General features: G+C 45.5%; 1 long non-coding RNA gene across 3 annotated transcripts in view; it reads left to right on the forward strand.

Moving 5' to 3' along the window:
• LOC118549926 (uncharacterized) overlaps positions 1–17,905 on the forward strand; it is a 33,146-nt gene that overhangs the window by 1,750 nt on the left and 13,491 nt on the right. The window contains exons 2-3 of one of the 3 annotated variants that reach the window (XR_013443563.1): positions 16,395–16,435; positions 16,530–16,811. The exons of 1 other annotated variant lie outside the window; for it this stretch is intronic. This is a non-coding gene — a long non-coding RNA (uncharacterized LOC118549926). The remainder of the gene's footprint in view (positions 1–16,394; positions 16,436–16,529; positions 16,812–17,905) is intronic. One more of the 3 variants, XR_013443561.1, reaches the window with a different exon arrangement.

Raw genomic sequence — 17,905 nt, forward strand, 5'->3', positions numbered from 1 at the left:
CCTTCTCTGTTGGTTTTGACTATCAGTCTAGTCTTTAGAGGCGGGATTCAGACTGTGTCTGTGTGTGCATTCACTTGTGTGTGATTGTGTATTTATGTTTTTTATTTTATAAAAACATTGCCTAAACTGAAGTTCATCCAGAGATGGACCAAAGAAATAGTAATCTGGTACGACACTCAAGAAAAAACTGGTTATGCTGGATATATTAAGAGGTGGAATTGTTTTGTCCTTTATGGGAGATTTAAGATACTTTTCGGGAGTAATTTTGATGCCATACTTGCAGACTTTAGAAATTGAGCCCCACGTCATATGAGAAGGATGGGTTTTAACAAGCTGTTTGGACAACGTGGAGTTTATAGTGTGTGGGTAATTTATCCTCTGTTAAGTGGGCTTCTGCATATATCTTGATGTAAAAAAACTAAGTTGCCAAGGTCAGGTGAAAAACAAGTCTTCTCATATCTCCTACTTGAAAGAGACACTGCACAACTGGGTCAACACTTAGTGTGTAAAACCATCCCTGTTTTAGAATCTAACGGTCTTATCCCCCCTCCCACTCATAAATGCAAATAGCTATTCTTGTTCAAGGAGACTGTATAGAAAAAAGAGAAGCACCTTTTGAGAGATTCCATTTTAAGTCAACTAGGAGGCCAGATCAGAGAAAGTACTTGCAGAATTGGAACAAATAATGTCAAGTGCAATTATCACATGGGAGCAGGGTGAGGAATGCCTGTGGAAGTATTGCTAAGTTCTCTCAGTTCATGGGACTGTAAGTGATTTATTAAGAACCAAACATCCATCATCCAGAAAGGCATATAATGAAAAACGAAATCGCCCTCGTGCATTTCTCTCTCTTTCCAGCCTTGCTCCTAAGGGGAAGCCATTTTAAATTCTTTATTGGTTTTGTTTTTTATTTCTTTTGGTGATGACTTCATTGTAGGGCTGTTTGCTAATGTGACTGACCCTAAGTCAGTAACTACTCCCCCTTCTTCCCTGACGGCATCCAGATTTTTTTGCAGAGCAGTGTGCCCCGATGAAAGGAAAATACAGTTCCCAGCCACCCTTGCAGCTGAGGGTGGTCACATGACATTGATCTGCCCAATGGGATGCGAAGGAAGGCCGTGGGGGCGGGGCTTCTAGGGAAGACCAAGGTCCCGGATTCAAGATGGAGGCACAGGGGAACCTTGTGCGGACGGCTCAGGCACCTCTTGGGTTCTTGGTCACTCAGGTTCTTTTTTTTTTTTTAAAGATTTTATTTATTTATTTGACAGAGAGAGCGAAAGAGGGAGCACAAGCAGGGGGAGTGGTAGAGGGAGAAGCAGGCTCTCCGCCGAGCAAGGAGCCCGATGTGGGGCTCGATCCCAGGACCCTGGGATCATGACCTGAGCCGAAGGCAGACGCTTAACGACTGAGCCACCCAGGCGCCCCGTTGGTCACTCAGGTTCTTGCATGAGTGTAAAGCTTCCTCCCCAGAGCAAGTCTCCATTCCCTGTGGGTCCCCTGGGCATCCCTGAATTGATTTCTGTGACCAACTCGCCACTGACTTTAAAATAAAGACCTCGTAGACACACGCACACTGCCAAATGGTGGTGAGCATGCGCAGAAACTGGATCTCTCCTACGTCGCTGGTGGGAATGTGAAATGGTACAACCAATCTGGAAAAAGTTGGCTGTTTCTTTTCTTTTTTTTTTAAAGATTTTATTTATTTATCTGAGAGAGAGAATGGGAGAGAGAGAGCACATGAGAGGGGGGAGGGTGAGAGGGAGAAGCAGACTCCCCGCTGAGCAGGGCGCCCGATGTGGGACTCGATCCCAGGACTCCAGGATCATGACCTGAGCCGAAGGCAGTTGCTTAACCAACTGAGCCACCTAGGCGCCCAAATTTGGGTGTTTCTTTTTTTTTTTTTTAAATGTTTTATTTATTTATTCATGAGAGTCACAGAGAGAGAGACAGAGAGAGGCAGAGGCAGAGGGAGAAGCAGGCTCCCCGCCGAGCAGGGAACCCGATGCGGGACTCGATCCCAGGACCCTGGGATCATGACCTGAGCCGAAGGCAGACGCTTAACCATCTGAGCCACCCAGGCGCCCCTTGTTGAGTGTTTCTTAAAAATTCATACCCACTTACCAGGCAAGCCACTCCCGGGCATTTGTCGCAGATGCACACTTATGTCCCCACCAAAACTTTATGTGAATATTCATCGCAGTTTTATGGGCAATAACCCCCAAACTGCAAACAACCCTCGTGTCCTCTCACTGGTGAATGGTTAACGTGTCAACATTCCCATCGTGGGACATGGGCTCTTGCTCTCTTTTGGAAACTCTGAGCTTATTCTTATTTAAATCAGAGGTTTCAAGGTGAGTCTGGTTAGCAATAGATGGATAGATGGATGCGTGTGTACGTGGATGCATGGGTGAATACGCGTATACCTATTTCCCAGCTCGTGGCTCGTAATGAGGGCAGCGACAGGAGCCCGCCGGTAGCTGGGCCTCCCGAAGGCTGTCACGCTCTCCTCTGAGGACACGCCTCATGCAGTGGGGTGGTGGAGGCAATCTCAGAAAATGCTGGAGCCCGTATAGTTTCATTTCTCATTCAGTGTGTGGGCAGCGGCTGTACCACCTATTAATGGAAAAAAAGACTGATGGTACCGCACTGGGTTTTGAGATTAAACAGGGGGATGATGGCTTGCCCAGGCATGAGGCATTTATCAATACATGTCCCTGTGGCTTCATAACATGTTCCTAAATCCTGGTAGGACATTTTGTGGTCAGCTCGTTCCGGGACAAAATGAGGACCTGCCTGCTGATGTTTATGACTTTCCATATAAGGTTTTAGATAAAATTTGTCTGACATTATGCTTGAGGCAGGGTGGGACAGGAGGGTAAACCTCCTCGGATTCCCGGAGGAATTTGCCACGGTCATTAAGGAGAACATGCCTTAAATTTCTTGTAAATCAATCCTTGGGAGGTGTCACAAACCTATTTATAATTAAAGAAAACTTCCTTAAGATTCATATTTCCTTTCATTTCCTTTTCTGCATATGAAACTCAAGGAGAAGTTAACAGTTTCCTTAGAAGATCCAATCTGAGCATTTTACCCTCCAGTCTGGCTGGCTGTGTGTCTCCTTACTTCAAATGTAGAACATTCTTAAGCTGTGCCAGGGGGTTTAGGGGACGTTGCCAAGCCCTGCACTTCACTGGTCTCAGTGCTAGGTGGGCTGCTTGCTCCAAAGCCCAGTATGCAGACAGAGCTAGGAAATGTACATATGCACACCAAACCATGTATCTGCGTGCACACACACACACACATCTGTCTGTCCATCCATCCATCCATCCATCACAAACCTGATTCATGTTGATACCTCTGATTGCAGTAAATCACCAGGGTTCATTCTGTCCTTCTCCCCTTTTCTTACTTTTACCTTCTTTTTCTGACATCGAGAAACCCAGCTCCCATGGTCTATATTTCCGTACTTATTCATTCCTAGTGTAAGCTGTTTCAGAAGTGCTCATTGCCTTTAGCCTTACAGTATCCAGTTAAGAGACAGTTTCCAAAGCTACTCAGGCCGGATCTTTTCCTTCTCATATCCTTTAGTGTGGCTGTGTTGTTCATTTGTAATATGGTTAGGCTCGTCAGTGCTGTTCGCATTCCATTCCAATCTTTTTCGTTTCTGGTTTATCCTCCCTATGATTATTTTGCACCAATAAGCAGATGCATGTGTGTTCTCTTACACCCTCTTCCTTCTGCACCAAGGGGGTGTGTGTTACAGATGCTCACGTGTACGCTTAACACTAGGTCCTGGAAATGACACCCAATTCAGTTCCTCATTCCTTCCCCTCTTCCTTTTAAATCGATTTTGTTTTTTAGAGCAGTTTTAGGTTCACAGCAAAACTGAGTGGGAAGAACAGAGAGTTCCCATACACCGCCTCCCCCACTACCATCATCCCGCCCCCCATCCTCTGCTGTAGCTGCCTAGTACTTCGCTTGTGGATGCACCCCAAGTTATTCAACCACTCCTCTATGTCCGGACATGTTTTTACTGTTTTATTGTTTCCAATATTTTGCAGCTACAAACAGTGCTATAAGGAGTCAGCTTGTGTGCACATATTTTTATATGTTTGGGGGGAATATCTTCAGGCGGCTTCCTAGAAGTGAGATCGCTGGGTCAAGACATAAGTGCATATGCAGTTTACCTAAGAGTTGCCACGTTTGCTGACAGCCTCGCCAGCAACATGTGTTAGCGTGCTTTGTAATTTTTTGCCATTCTGTTAGCCGAGCCGTGGCATCTCAGTGTTGTTTTAATTTTCACCTAATTATGAGTGAGTCTGAACACTTTCTCATCTGTTGGACAGCCCTTTTCATATTTTTTCTTGTTAATTTTCTCCTTACATGTCCCTTTGCTATTTCAGTCTGATTTTGAGAAGTCCCAATTTTAGCAAGAATTGAATTTCTTTTTCAGTGACATGTAATTAGGTTCAGGTTAACTATTGGTATCTAAATCTGACAATGCCTTGAGAAACCTCCAGCATTGAGGGGGGTGGAGACACACACTGTGTGGGGCTGGGCACTGTCAGGGTGGAATTGGATTGATCGTGGTACCAAGAAAGTTTGAGGGAGACCCTGGGAGAATTCATTCCTAGATTCCTGTAACAGCCCTTTCTCTGGTCACAGAGGGGCTGCTCAGATCTGTGAGATCTCATGGGACGGGGGGCAGAGCGGATAAGAGTGAGGACTGAATTTGGGCCATCTGCGTGTGAATCCCAGTCACCCCTGAACGAGCTGTGCAATCTTCGGCATGCCACATGACCTCTCTGTGATCAATGCATATTTGTTGGGTGGACGATTGACTTTAGAAGTAGTATAAGACTGATCCCGAATAAGGTATGTGGATTGCCAACAGTTGGCGACCCAGCCAATAAAATGTAATGAGCATGGAAGGTTAGGGTACTTTGGGGCTTTTGTCTCATTCTGGGAGAGAGTTCCTCCCCCTGCCTGGTCATTACGGCTGATTTATCATTTCAGATATACTAATGTGCTTTGTCTGATGTTTCCTTAATGCCAACTACCTACCATTTGGTGGTTTTGCTTTTTACCGTATCAACGATGTGCGATTTTCATGAGTTTCACCAGATATGCATCCTGTGTATAATTATTTACTTTGTCTTTAAGTCAATTCATTTTACAAAACATATAATTCATCTAAAAAGGAAACTTGACCTTTACCACCATCAATAGAAGACCGGCTTATGATGAAGATAAGGTTATCATAGATATAAAGACCACACATAGGAAACAACAAAGTGAAATTCAGTTGAGTTACTGTTACCTGCAGCAGGGCCTGGGCAGAGGCTTGCTCTCTCTCCATCTGAAAGGAGACAGGTTAGCCCCGACCAGAGACTTTCTCCCTGAAGTCCAGACTGGAGGGCTGAAGGAGATCTTGAAGGAGATTGTCTCACTCTACGACTTTGTGGTGCTTAAGGTCATGTCTCTGCACCATCAGAACCGAATCTAGATCGTCAGGCCTTGGAAAATCCGTTTTCATCATCAGAGAGATTAGAACCAGTCCAGGCGCAGACATACCCAAGACGGCCCTTTGCTGGCCTGCCTCAGTTGCCCAAGGTCTCGGCTGCTGACTCCAGAAACCCCGTTCAGTTCTGTGGGGCTTGTGCCCCTGTGTGTGTGTGTGTGTGTGTGATTCCTAGAAACTGCTAGAATATACTTTCCCTTTTACAGGTGTGTCTAGCTTGTCCTGTGTACAAATCCTGGTTATTTTTTCTCCCATTCCGTGCCCCCCCCACTCTTTCTCCTCTCCTCTTCACTTCTCTCTCTCTCTCTCTCTGTTTTTTGTTTTTTGTTTTTTTTTCTGAGAAATAGACCAAGCCCTCATGGAACTCACAGACTCTGTAGAGGGAGAGAAAAGGCAAATGCATAAGTTAACATATTTTTCCCCAGGCCAAAGTATAACTTGAATGAATGAGTCTAGAAATAGATAGGACTGTGTTTCAGTAGTTCTGTTTTAGGAATTAGAGAATGAAATGAAGCAATACTAATGAGATCCCGCAGAAGGCATCAGGATTGTCTTGCTGGATGCTGAATTGAAGAAGACTGTCGATGAGCATGATTTAGCGGAGCATCTACTACAGAAGCCTGTATGGTGGGCTTCAAGGGACATAGACCCTCTGAGTGAGGGACTGTCTGAACATGCACACTACTGTTCAAGTCCCCGAGGAAGTGATGTGGACAGCAAGTGACCTGAGAGAAGAGAGAGGACCATGCAGTCCCAGCGGACAACCAGAGGAGCCTTCCTGGAGGAGGAGGCTTGGGTGGATGAGCAGGGCTTGGCTTGATGAATGTAACCTGGTGACCGGCTGCTGCTTTTCATGGGGCATTAGTCAACTGAGATTGGACGTTCCAGTCCCTGGGATTTCAACTCTGTCCTATTTCAGCATTTTGAAGATTCTGAGATGCTTTTCACCCATCCATTTTATTTAATTCCTCACAGTCTTCAGAAATCCTCAGGATTGTGATCCCCATTTTCCAGATGAGCCAACAGAGGCTCAGAAGGGTGAAGTGACTTTCACAAGGGAGCAAAGTTAAGGAAGGCGAGTTTGAGCTGAGCCTTTTCGTCCCCAGAATCTGACTTCTCACCAGGACTCTGTGCTCAGGGAGGCCCTGAAGCTGAAATGCCCACCAGCAGGAGCACGAGAGACAGGCACACCTTCCCGTATTCATCCAGGGAGATGCTAACCAGCCATGAAAATTAATTAGTGCTGCATGTTTTAGCAGGGATAAAGCCTTTAAAACGTAAAATTGAATATAAAAATTAAAAAGCGAGTTGCCAGAGCATACTAGAACAAGATATCATTATATACGATTTAAAACATGCAAAAAATGTCATACATTTTTATGAATACATAATCACATAGAGAAAGCACAACATAAAAAAAAATACACACGGAAATCATATAAGCGTCGGGAGAACGGCTGTGTCTGAGGAGGGCAGGGCGTGGCTGGGATGAGGTGGGGGTTCCCGTGAACTTCAGCACATCGGTATCTTATTTCCTGACCTGGGTGGGGACAGGGGTGCTGTGTGATTTTCTGCACTCTTTCGCTGCCTGATGTATTTAATAATTAAAATTTTAATTAGGTGAATGGTCATCCAGTGGTCAGGCTTGCACATTTTCTTCCAGACTGACTCCAAGACAAGAAGCTTTTCCTGATGTGATCGATAGATGGAACCAACACCTGCTTTGGCTCAGCTCAGCGTGTAACGCACATGACCTATTTGGTCCACTGAACCGAATCTCGCATCAGTGGCCCCCACCCGTGGGCTGGGGCTTTCTTAGAGGCCAAGTACAGTGAGGTCTGTTGTTGGCACCTGTTTCTGGTTGAATTGCACTGAGTGTGTTCACTCTTTTCAATTCGGAGAATCAGAGTCTGAACTGAATTCCCAGACAAGCCCGAGCATAAAGTCCAGGAGGAGCAACAGTTCCGAGGCTGGGCGTAGACCGTGCCATTCGTTCATTCCACGGACATTTCCCGTGTGTCTGCGGTGTTCCAGGTCTTCTCCTAGACACCGGGGCTGCAGCCGCACGCAGCAGAAATGTAATGCTTGTCCCGCTGGAGACATTCACTCTATCAAGGGAGACATCCACCCTTTTCCGGAAAACAAGTAAGCGAAGTGCCAGAGATCATAATTAGGAACCTTACTTAAACCATTGCCAAAGTAAGCATATGTATTTGCAAAGTTTGATTTGCTTGCAGCTAAATAGCAGCACATATTAAGTAATTAATTAGATGCTATTTGTTGAGCACCTACTATGTGTCAGGGGCCATCCTAAACACGAGGTCCCGGGGGAGATCCCAGGCCTGCCTCTCATTGGTCTGATTTGAGCCAGAGGCTCACCCCTGAACCAATGACTGTGACCCAGAGGATGGATGTTCTGATTGGCTCTGCCTGGTCACATGTCTGTCTATTTCTAACCCTGGTCACAGGTCCACCCTTAGAACATTTGGGCTCCATTCAAACCACACAGACTAAATCCAAACAGGGTGATTTCCCAGAAGGAAACAAGGGGCTCTTCCGAGAACAGGGGGAGGACAGACGGTCTCAGAGAGGGGAGATCTGAAATGATCTCCAAGCTCCTTCTCCCTCCCCGAAGTTCAGCTCAGCCTTCCCTTTTGCCTTGGTTCCTCTGGAAACTCCTTGTGAACCGGGACTCATCCCTCCACTTGCTTGCCATGTTGGGCTCCCAGCTGGACGAGTGGGCTGTGAGCCCTGGGCTCCCAGGAGAGGGGAGCAGCTCCCTTCCCTGGGATGACTGCTCTTGATGCCAGTTTGCTTGCTGATTGTGCACTGAGGGTCGTTCCCGGCTTGTCGAGGAAGCCCTCATTCCTGGGCTCATGGTCCCCTCCTCCATCTCAAAGCAAACATGGCAGGTGCAGTCCCTGCCACGCTTCTGGTCTCTTCTGCTTCTTCTGCCTTGACATTTCTCTGGCTGACTCTCTTGCCTTCGTCTTCCACTGTTAAGGGTTCATGTGATTAGGGCCCATGGGGATAGTCCGGAACAAGCTGCCTACCTTCAGTCCCTAACCTTCGTTGCATCTGCAGAGTTCCTTCTGCCGTTCAGTGTAACCTGCTCACTCGCATGTCACAGGGAGTAGGTCAAGGATGTCTGGCGGGGGCATCGCCTATCACAGAGGCTAATTGAAATGTCGAAGTGGGGTGGATGGCTAGGGTTGGAGTGGAAATTTGAGGTCGTGGAATCCATCCCCTGACTTCAGCTCCTGACCTTTACCCGTGCACACTGGGAGGCTGCTGCTAACAGAGCAGGTGTATTTCTGTCCCCTCTCCCAGAGAGGACAGAAAATGCCCACCCTGGCTCAGTGAGCCTAGCTCCTCTGTGAGCTGCTTTCCACATGGGTGTGAGTGAGGGGCAGTGTGACCTGCTGGTTAGCACCATCTGGGCCGGAATCCCAGCACGACACTCCCTAGCTCTCCAACTTTGGATGAATCACTAACTTCGCAGCCTCGGTCTCTTCTCCTGCTGTGTCCAGACCCTCGGTCTCTTCTCCTGCTGTGTCTGTGTAAGGCTCCCTTCTAGTCCATGCGGATACGGCAGAACCAGGGCTGACCAAGTCCCAAGCTGTTCACACCGTAGAAAGTCAGGACGAAAGCACAGTGAAGAATGTGAGCCCTGGTAAATAATAAGCACCAGAATTATCAGCAGGGCTTGGGGAGTGAGGGGAGCTGGTCAGAATCCGTGCTTTAGGAAGGAAAGCTTTGCTGAGACACCTGAACAACGGGAAGGAGCCAGCCATGGAGAGTCCTAGGGAGAGCATTACAGGTGGATGAAGCCTAGAGGTGTGAAGGCCCTCAGGTCGAGCATGGCACAAACCACTCGTGTGAGGAGCGGGATCTGAAGGAGCCTCGGAGCACAGAAGGGCACGGAGGAACCTTGCCTCCGGTACGTGGCCGAGCTGCATGGGGCTGCATGTCTAACTTGAATTAGTTTTCTTGTGTCGTAAACGCTTCCAGAAGCCTGACCCTGTGTAGAGGGAGAAGCAAAGCTCAGGCTCTTTCCTGAGGGTCTGAGAGGATTTACCAGGTTTCCACGTGGATTTCTAAGAAATGCTTTTTTGCTCACTTTAGAGTTTTTTAACTTAAAGAAATAACAACAGCAACACCAGTTTCTGCCAAGGACGTGTTATTTTTTTTTCACCGAATTCATCGATAGGTAGCTGGGTCAGGTGACCTGTTCCACATTTATAGCTTTATAGTTTCTTTGCAATGACCCTATGCAGTAAACAGTTCTTAAAAAAATTCAAAGGGGCAGCAGTAATCAGGCATATGGGGTGCATTATGTGATTTCATCCCAACTAGAGGAGTTTGGTGTCATTTGGTGACACTTGCCTTGGATCTCTTCCATAAACGGAATATGCCTTTGTCTCTGGTAATTTCATTTTAAAAATACTTCTGTCCTGTTTGAGGTTGACTACTGCTCACTGTCATTTAGACAGATGACTTCAGAGATCACTTAATGAGAGAAAGGAAGAAGATAATGTATTACATACCATTATAATTTATAATCCATAATTATATAATGAGATATTTTAATTATGCAGACATGCATTTTTTTTTTGATCCACATGGTCTAGCCCCATAAGGCTCTTTGCAAATATTTATCCCACCCTCTTCTTTGCTCTCTTTACATTTTATTCCCAACACCAGAACTGATTATCTGAATTGTGTCTGTCATTTTGATTATATGCTTCTCACTGAGGGTCACTGACTGCTCATTTCTGCATCCCCAGCACAGGACTGGCAGCTTGTTAGAGCTCATTAAATATTTGTTGAATTGAATTAAATTTGAAATACTAAATTAAAAATCTTGCCCCAACCTGCAGGGTCCTTCGCAGTTCTTATCGTGGCAATATGCTTGCATTCATACTTAATAAATACATTGCGGCTTTCCCTCTAAATGGGAATGAAGACTTTTATACAGTCCTTGGGCTCCCCTGAGCTTAGCTTAAGAAACTTTCTGCCTGCCCTTGGGGCTGGGGCGTCAGGATCAATGTTAGGAGCTGTTTCTCTGGAGGAAGGAGAAGTTTCACTGAGCCAGAAAAGTGACCATTTTGAATTGCTTGGGATCTGATTTAATGCTGATTGGAGTATTTGAAATTTGGCTTGGATATAAAGTAGAAACGCCAATTTTTTTTCCCTGCAGATTTGAGAAGGATTTGATTTTGAACAGAGGAGTCATGGCAGATGGTGAGGAAACTCAAACTCGGGAACTTCTCCAAAACCTCACCGTCCTCTCTGACCTCCTCTTGCAACGTTCCCTGCTCCCGGGTTCCAGCCACGTGGACCCTCCGGGGGCTCCGTGAATCACCACACTTGTCCCCATCTCAAGACAGTTTGTGATTGTTCTTCCCTCCGCCTAGAATGCTGTTTGCGTGGATCTCTGCATAGCTGGTTTCTCCTCCTCGGAGAGGTCCAAGCCCCAACACCCCCTCTTTCTGAAGAGCCTTCTCTTCTGTCCCAAAGAGATCCCATGTGAAGCAGTCTCTCCCATGACCCAGCTTCATTGTCTTCCCTGCATTCATCACTCCTCCCTGGGGTGGTCTTATTGCTTATTTATTTAGCATCGGTGATGCTCACTGGAACGTCAGCTTCGTGCAGGCAGAAACTGTGCCCGAGTTCCTCACCTTCACCCAGGGCGAAGAACAGGGCTCAATACATAAGTATCTGTGGAACAAACACCCCTTCAGCTTTTGGATCCAACAGGGAACTCATGTGCTGTGCTATCTTGTGATAGAAAGTAGTAACGTGCGATTTGACAAATCCTATCAAATTTGAGATGCTCCAAGTCAGAACCCCCATTCCTTGTCCCACCTGTATGACTCCTATTTTTCATACGTATTTATCGCCCGTGTGAAGATTTCAGGAGGGCAGATGTTAGTTGTGGGACGGATCGATGTGTTGGTGCCTCTGCTTGGCAGGTGGATGACGCAGGGGATCCTGCTCCAGATTTGGGATCTCCTCATTAGGGACTTTCCTTTAGGACTGATGCGGAAGAAATGGTTAGCAAGGGAAGAAAGATATTCTCAAGACCCTCTAACTCCCTGAAGTTTGTCTCTCCGGAATATCTTCTTCCTCAAACCCTGAAATCCCAGAATCCTTCAGTCCATTAGGGAAGATGAAGCAGATTAACATGTGAGCCATAGACCTAGTTCAGCCAAACCATCATCAAGGCAGCTGAGGGCTGGGGACTGGTCCATGATCATCTTCCGTGACTTTATAGCCATCTTCTTGTTCCCCTTATCAGGGCTTAGATTTTGGACATAACATGATTTCTTTGGGTCTCAGTTTCTACATCTTCCTATACCGAGGTTTGGTAGAACCAATTTAGAGACACTAAAAATGGGCTACTTGCTTCTTTTGGCAGAGGGTTGGATGAAAGGGATGTGACAGAGGGTGTGACGTGATCCTGAGCCAAGCAGATCCTCTTGTGAACAGCTTTCCAACCCTGTGGACATCAGAGTGATGATAACTGGCCGTTTACACCCAAAGGATGCTGCTCATCTGTGAAATGATGTTGAGCTAAAGCAGTGGTTCTCAATGTGGGTTCCAGGGACCCCTGGGGTTCCTAACACTCTAATCATCACCATTATTATCAGCAGCAGCGTGTTGTTATTAGCTTTTTCACTTTCATTCTTCATGTGTATGCCGTGAAGTTTTCCAGAAGCAGCATGATGTGTGGTATTGCAACAGATTGAATGTAGAAACTGATGTGAAAATCCAGTCATCTTGTCTTAAGCCAGACATTTAGAGATTTGCAAAAATGCAAAACTGTGTCCCTCCTGTCACAGATTTTTTTTTGTTTTTTAAAAATAGTTATTTTTCATAAATACGTCATTTATGTTAGCATCTCATGGGCTTATTATTGTTATTTTTTAGTGGGTTCTTTTTTAATTCCCCCCCCCCAAAATCTGAAATAACTTTTTAAACTTCAATTCCTGAGACACACAGGAATTCTCCAGTGTTCAGCTTATTTTTAGGGTTTGTGTGGTGCACACCTGAGTTCAGCTCATCTCGAAATAGGTTTTTTCCTTCCTTGTGTAGAAACAGAAGGCAGCTGGTCTTAAAGGTCGCACTAAATCAGGACTGCTTGTGATTTGTCAATTCTGTGAATCTGAGCTGTTTCTTGCCAGAGTTCAACCTGAAGGTGGGAGACAGGTAGCTTCTGTCACTAAGGAAGTTTTGTGGGGTAGTCTTGCAAGGCTTCCTAGGGCAGCTTCTCCTGCAGACCCCTGTCCCTTTCCTCTGGCTTAGTCTTACCTCGGTTTGTGGTAGTTTCAGGTTTGAATCGGTCAACTTGTATACCTTCGTGCTCACGAGCCAGTTATAATTATGTTCTGGAATGGAGGGGAAAAGGAGAACATTTGTGACTTAGTGAGAAATGAGATTGTGCAGATATTCCTAATGCTACTGACAGTGTAAATTCAATAACTCAATTTTGGTGGCTTCCTGTTGGAGAAAAAAAAGCCATAGGAGTTAGATTCCATTTTGCAATGCAGCTGGGCTGGATTCCACAGCTGAAGTCCTAGGATCAGATAAAGCATTTCCATCACGGAGCAGGCTAATAAAGCCCCTAATAGGATTTGCTGACCATAAGAACCACTGACCAAGGAGCAGTGGCAAAATTCTATTTATTTGCTATCTGCATGTAAATTTCATATCTAATGGATATTGTGTCAGAAATTTTAGTGCAATTAGATAGAACAGAATACAGTATAATATTTGAGCTCAGATATAAAAAAAGACAGCCTGTTTGTATATGCGCATGGGAAAACTCCAGCTCATTCTTGATTTCTGTAAGAAACTCAATCTCAGATCCTGACTCCGTGATCACAGCGGTTAAGCTTGGTTGGCTAAAAATACAGCAGTCACTCAAAGGCTGGGAGGTGGGGAATGAACTTTCAGCACAGAAAAAACATCCAAGTCTTGCCTTATTAATAGCTCTTCGAATGAAGTGTCAATGTGTACTTTACCAGTAACGCCTCCAACAACTATAAAAAGTACTCTATGTGGCTGAAGGACAGATATTTTTGAAGTTAATTATAGCTAGTCATAGATTAGAGAAACATTGTTCTTCGATTTTTTTAATTTTAAAGGAAATGAACTGACATGATGAAATCAAAAGATCAGGATTCAAGTATGTGGATGTCGATCCGTTACATAACTAGTTACATAATTAATATCGGGATGAAGGAGGGGCGAGAGGCTGCTTTAAAAACTACACATCACCCTCTATGTACTTCGTTGATAACAACTATATGTTTGTTGTGGGTGAAGTACTCGTAGTAATGTTAGAGGAAGAGATAAGTGAGAGCCTCCCTCTTAGTGAGACCAGCATAAAAATTAAGACACCTTCTTTGTAACTGTGTGTTTATATCTCTTCCTTCTCTCTCCACCAGCTATCGGATTGTGGATTGCCTTAGAATCAGTTTTAGTGAGTGTTAGAGATATCTGATCTACTGAGTGTAAGGTATCTGATCTCCTTTTTAATTTCAGATGATGAAATCTCAAGGTGTTGAGATAGCTTCACCCAACACATACTACCATCTGTTAGAAATGCTTTCACTGCAAGTAGCAGAAAACTCGGGTAACTTAACCCACTTGAGATAGTGCTTTGTTTTGCTTACTTAGCAAGATGTCTGGATCTCAGCAGCTGCTGACGTCAGTTTGGTTTTTCAGAAACATTAGGCCCCCATGCCATATGATTGGCTCTGACTTTCCCTCATGGTCCCAGGATGGCTGCCTAATACCAAGCATCACAGCCATATTCAAGGCAGGACGTAGTATGGAAGGAGCCAAAACCAGGGATGCTTGTCTCTTTTATCAGGACAGTCAAGTAATTCCAGAAGCCCCCAGCCCCTACCTGGTTCTGTCTCATTGGTCAGGGCTGTTTCACACCTGGAAAAATGAGCATTTACTTTCCCAACTGCCTCTGGGGCTCACTCACCGGATAATCCAGCAAGCGCTTGCCGGCCATATGGCCCCCGCTGCACAGCAGTGTTAAGGGCTTGGGACTGCAGTGATGACCACGATAGACACGGTCCTCAGTGTTAGAGGAATCATAGGCTCTTGAGGGAAGGGGTATTAAATAATCAGTTAAGAGATGAGGTGTGGAACTACAGTTTGCTATTAAGTGCACACTGGAGCGAGAGAGGTGGACCAGAGCTGTGTGGACCCATGGAAGGCTTCCTGCACGGACTTTTAGAGGATGAATGCAAGTGAATGGAGTGAAGAGAATGAAATGACCATTTTCAGGAGCAGTGTGGACAGAGAGAACTGTGTGGCCAACGGGCGCCAGGCCCAGGTGCCGCAAGGAGGAGCGCTCGTTCCCATCGCGCAGGACGTCAGCATCGTCCCAGAGCACCTGCCCGGGGCCACTGCGCGTGCTGGGCTCTCTGCTGCCTCTTCCCGTCTTCGGTTGATAACTGCCAACACTTGTGGTGTGAAGGGTTGGATCCTGCTGGATCCTCGTGGTCTGTAGCTTTGCTTGGACTCGGAGAGTTCTCCACTCTCCCCCGGGCGTGTCTCAGGAAATCTTGAAAGGTAGGAGAGTCACATCGCTATCGTTTCCCCCCCATTTATGTCTGAGAGCTGGCTGGAGTCTGCTCGTGAAGGCATCAAAGACAAATACCACATGATCTCACCTATGTGGAATTTAAGAAACAAAACCGATGAGCATGGGGAAAGGAAAGGAAAAATAAAATAAGATGAAAACAGAGAGAGACAAACCGCGAGACTCAACTCTAGGAAACAAAATGAGGGTTGCTGGATGGGAGGTGGGTGGGGGGATGGGGTCACGGGGGGATGGGCATTAAGGAGGGCACCTGATGTGATGAGCACTGGGTGTTATATGCAAGTGATGAATCGCTAAATTCTAGCCCTGAAACTAGTAATACACTATATGTTTACTATATTGAATTTAAATAAAAAATTAAAAAAAAAAAGATGTTGATGTGATGGCTCCTTCCCACAGGACTAATTTCTTAGCCAGGAGTTCAGCAGTGGGTATTTTCTTACACCGACGACTTTCCTATCTTTATGTAATTTCATACGTGAGGGGGTCGATCAACAAATACATGGATGAAGAATATCCTGCAGAAATATAAATAGAACGTAAGATGTGGAGTCGGTGTGTCTGTGAGTAGGGAGGTCACGGGCATGTTGTGCAGTTGTAGGTTTATTTGATTTTCTGTGGCGAATGCTATGAATACCACCAAGCCTAAACCATTTTTTTTTTTCCCTGACGCCAACTCCTAAGGATAACGAACTTTATTAGGTTTCTGAGACATAGAATGTCTGGGATTAAATGGCGTATTTTGGTCACTACATCTGCATACTTCAGCGAGTATATTTTCAGCGGAGAATGTCTATTGTTGTTCAAAAGATGCTCTGCTACCTTCCACTTGCTAAAGCAGGGTACAAACTTTTTCTCCCCTGGTCATCATCACCGTCCAATTTCCTTCCGTGGGGACATTTCAGATGAGTTTCCTTATCTGGCAAATGGGAATCGTAATGCCATCTCTACCGTGGAGACCTGGGGAAGATTAAATGAGAAGGGAAATGTAGAATGTTTAGAACAGTGCTTCACACATCACAGGTGCTCAATAAAATTTAGTGCTTTTATTTTTGAGTGGGATCATTATGCTATTATTTATTCGTGGAAGGCACCGCGGAGGGCAGAGGGCATGCTGACTTGGTTGGGGGCAAAATCTTAGTAGTTGGCCATGTTGATTGCGTTCCATCTATTAGGTAGTCAAGTCGAGGGTCTTCATGGACAGTTTAACACATCACTCTGTTTTCTTCCTTTTCTTCTCTTTAGCTTTCATTGCTCAGTTTTTTATCTGCTATCCTCATGGCAAGGTAAGCCATGGAAAATGAACAGTGGTCAAAACAGACACGCACTGTTCTAGAATGAGCCTTCTGTTTGATCGAGAATGCATCTTCCTATTTTCAGGTGCTTATGTACAGTAGCCGGCGGGAAGTAAGGCCTCGTTGAGAGCCGGAAGAACGAGAACCTCAGCAGAATCAGAATAGCGTTTCCAACACTGGATATCTCAGACTTCTGCTTGGCAGGCTTCTTCCCATCGTCCCTTTCCTGAGGTGCAGGGGGAGAGGCTTGGAGAAAACAGAAATGATGTACAAAGCAGGAATGAGATGTACATGTCATGTGCAAAGCAAAGGGGATGCTGACCTTGGAGTAATTGGCCCTTTGTGCTCCGACGTGGTCGTGTTGCAGGTAGGAATGCCGGGCGCTGGCCCTTTGCTAAGACCAGTGGTATCTCAAGACTTCAGAATATTAAGCAGATGAGCTTGGCATTTCTAGTTGGCGTGCTTTCTTCTCTCTCTTAAAGGTCATTCTTGGAGTTTATGGGACTAAATTCTGGGTGAAACCCGGAAGCAGATAGGAGCTTTGCCTCAAAGTATTCAACAGGCAAGACAAGTTGTCACCTTTGTCGTGAAAGCCATCCACGGAATCCTCTGGGCTTTCTGCTACCCCGTTTATTTATTTATTTTAAAATATCTATTTATTTATTTGAGAGAGAGAGAGAGAGAGAGAGTGGGGGTGGGGGGGCAGAGGGAGAGGGAGAGAATCTTAAGCAGGCTTCACGCCCAGCTCAGAGCCTGATGCTGGACTTGATCTCATGACCCTGAGATCATGACCTGAGCTGAAACCAAGAGTCGGATGCTCAACCAACTGAGCTACCCAGGCGCCCCTACCCCATTTATTGAACATGCATCTTCCAGGCCACAACGACACCTGGAGGATTTCCTTGGTCTTTGCATTCAAGCACACCAGTAAACTGACTCCCTCATGATCTCAATGTGGCTGCAGAGCCTCCAGACATCACCAGCACACACGGCTCTATCAGAAATAGGGGACGTCGTTCTCGTGCATCTCGTTGCAACCATGGAAGAAAATCTTTCCCACAGTATGAAAGTTACCCTATAAAATCCCATAATTCTCTTTTGGTTATCTTGTTTCATAATTTGTTGCTGGGGGCAATAATGTTGTGATCGACATCTCTGTATTCCCCCACCCAGAATAAATCCTTGTAAAATAAAATTAAAAAAAAATACATAGTTTGTTGGACTCTAGGACTGAGTGAACTGTAAATGTTTTTAAAAAGAGAGGATAATACAAATCATGGTCATTTTGGTTTGTGAGGATGAGTTCTTTATTTTCTTTAGATGGGACAGAAGGTTATGGGAGAAGACAACAAAAACCTTTAAACCGAGTAACATCAATATGAGACAAGCTTACATTTCAGTATCCTGTCTCCCTCCTTGTCCTGTGCCACCAGATAGGACAGGGGGCTGTTCCTTGCATGA

The sequence above is a fragment of the Halichoerus grypus genome, chromosome 13 (assembly GCF_964656455.1).
Source record: "Halichoerus grypus chromosome 13, mHalGry1.hap1.1, whole genome shotgun sequence".
Classification (NCBI taxonomy): Eukaryota; Metazoa; Chordata; class Mammalia; order Carnivora; family Phocidae; genus Halichoerus; species Halichoerus grypus.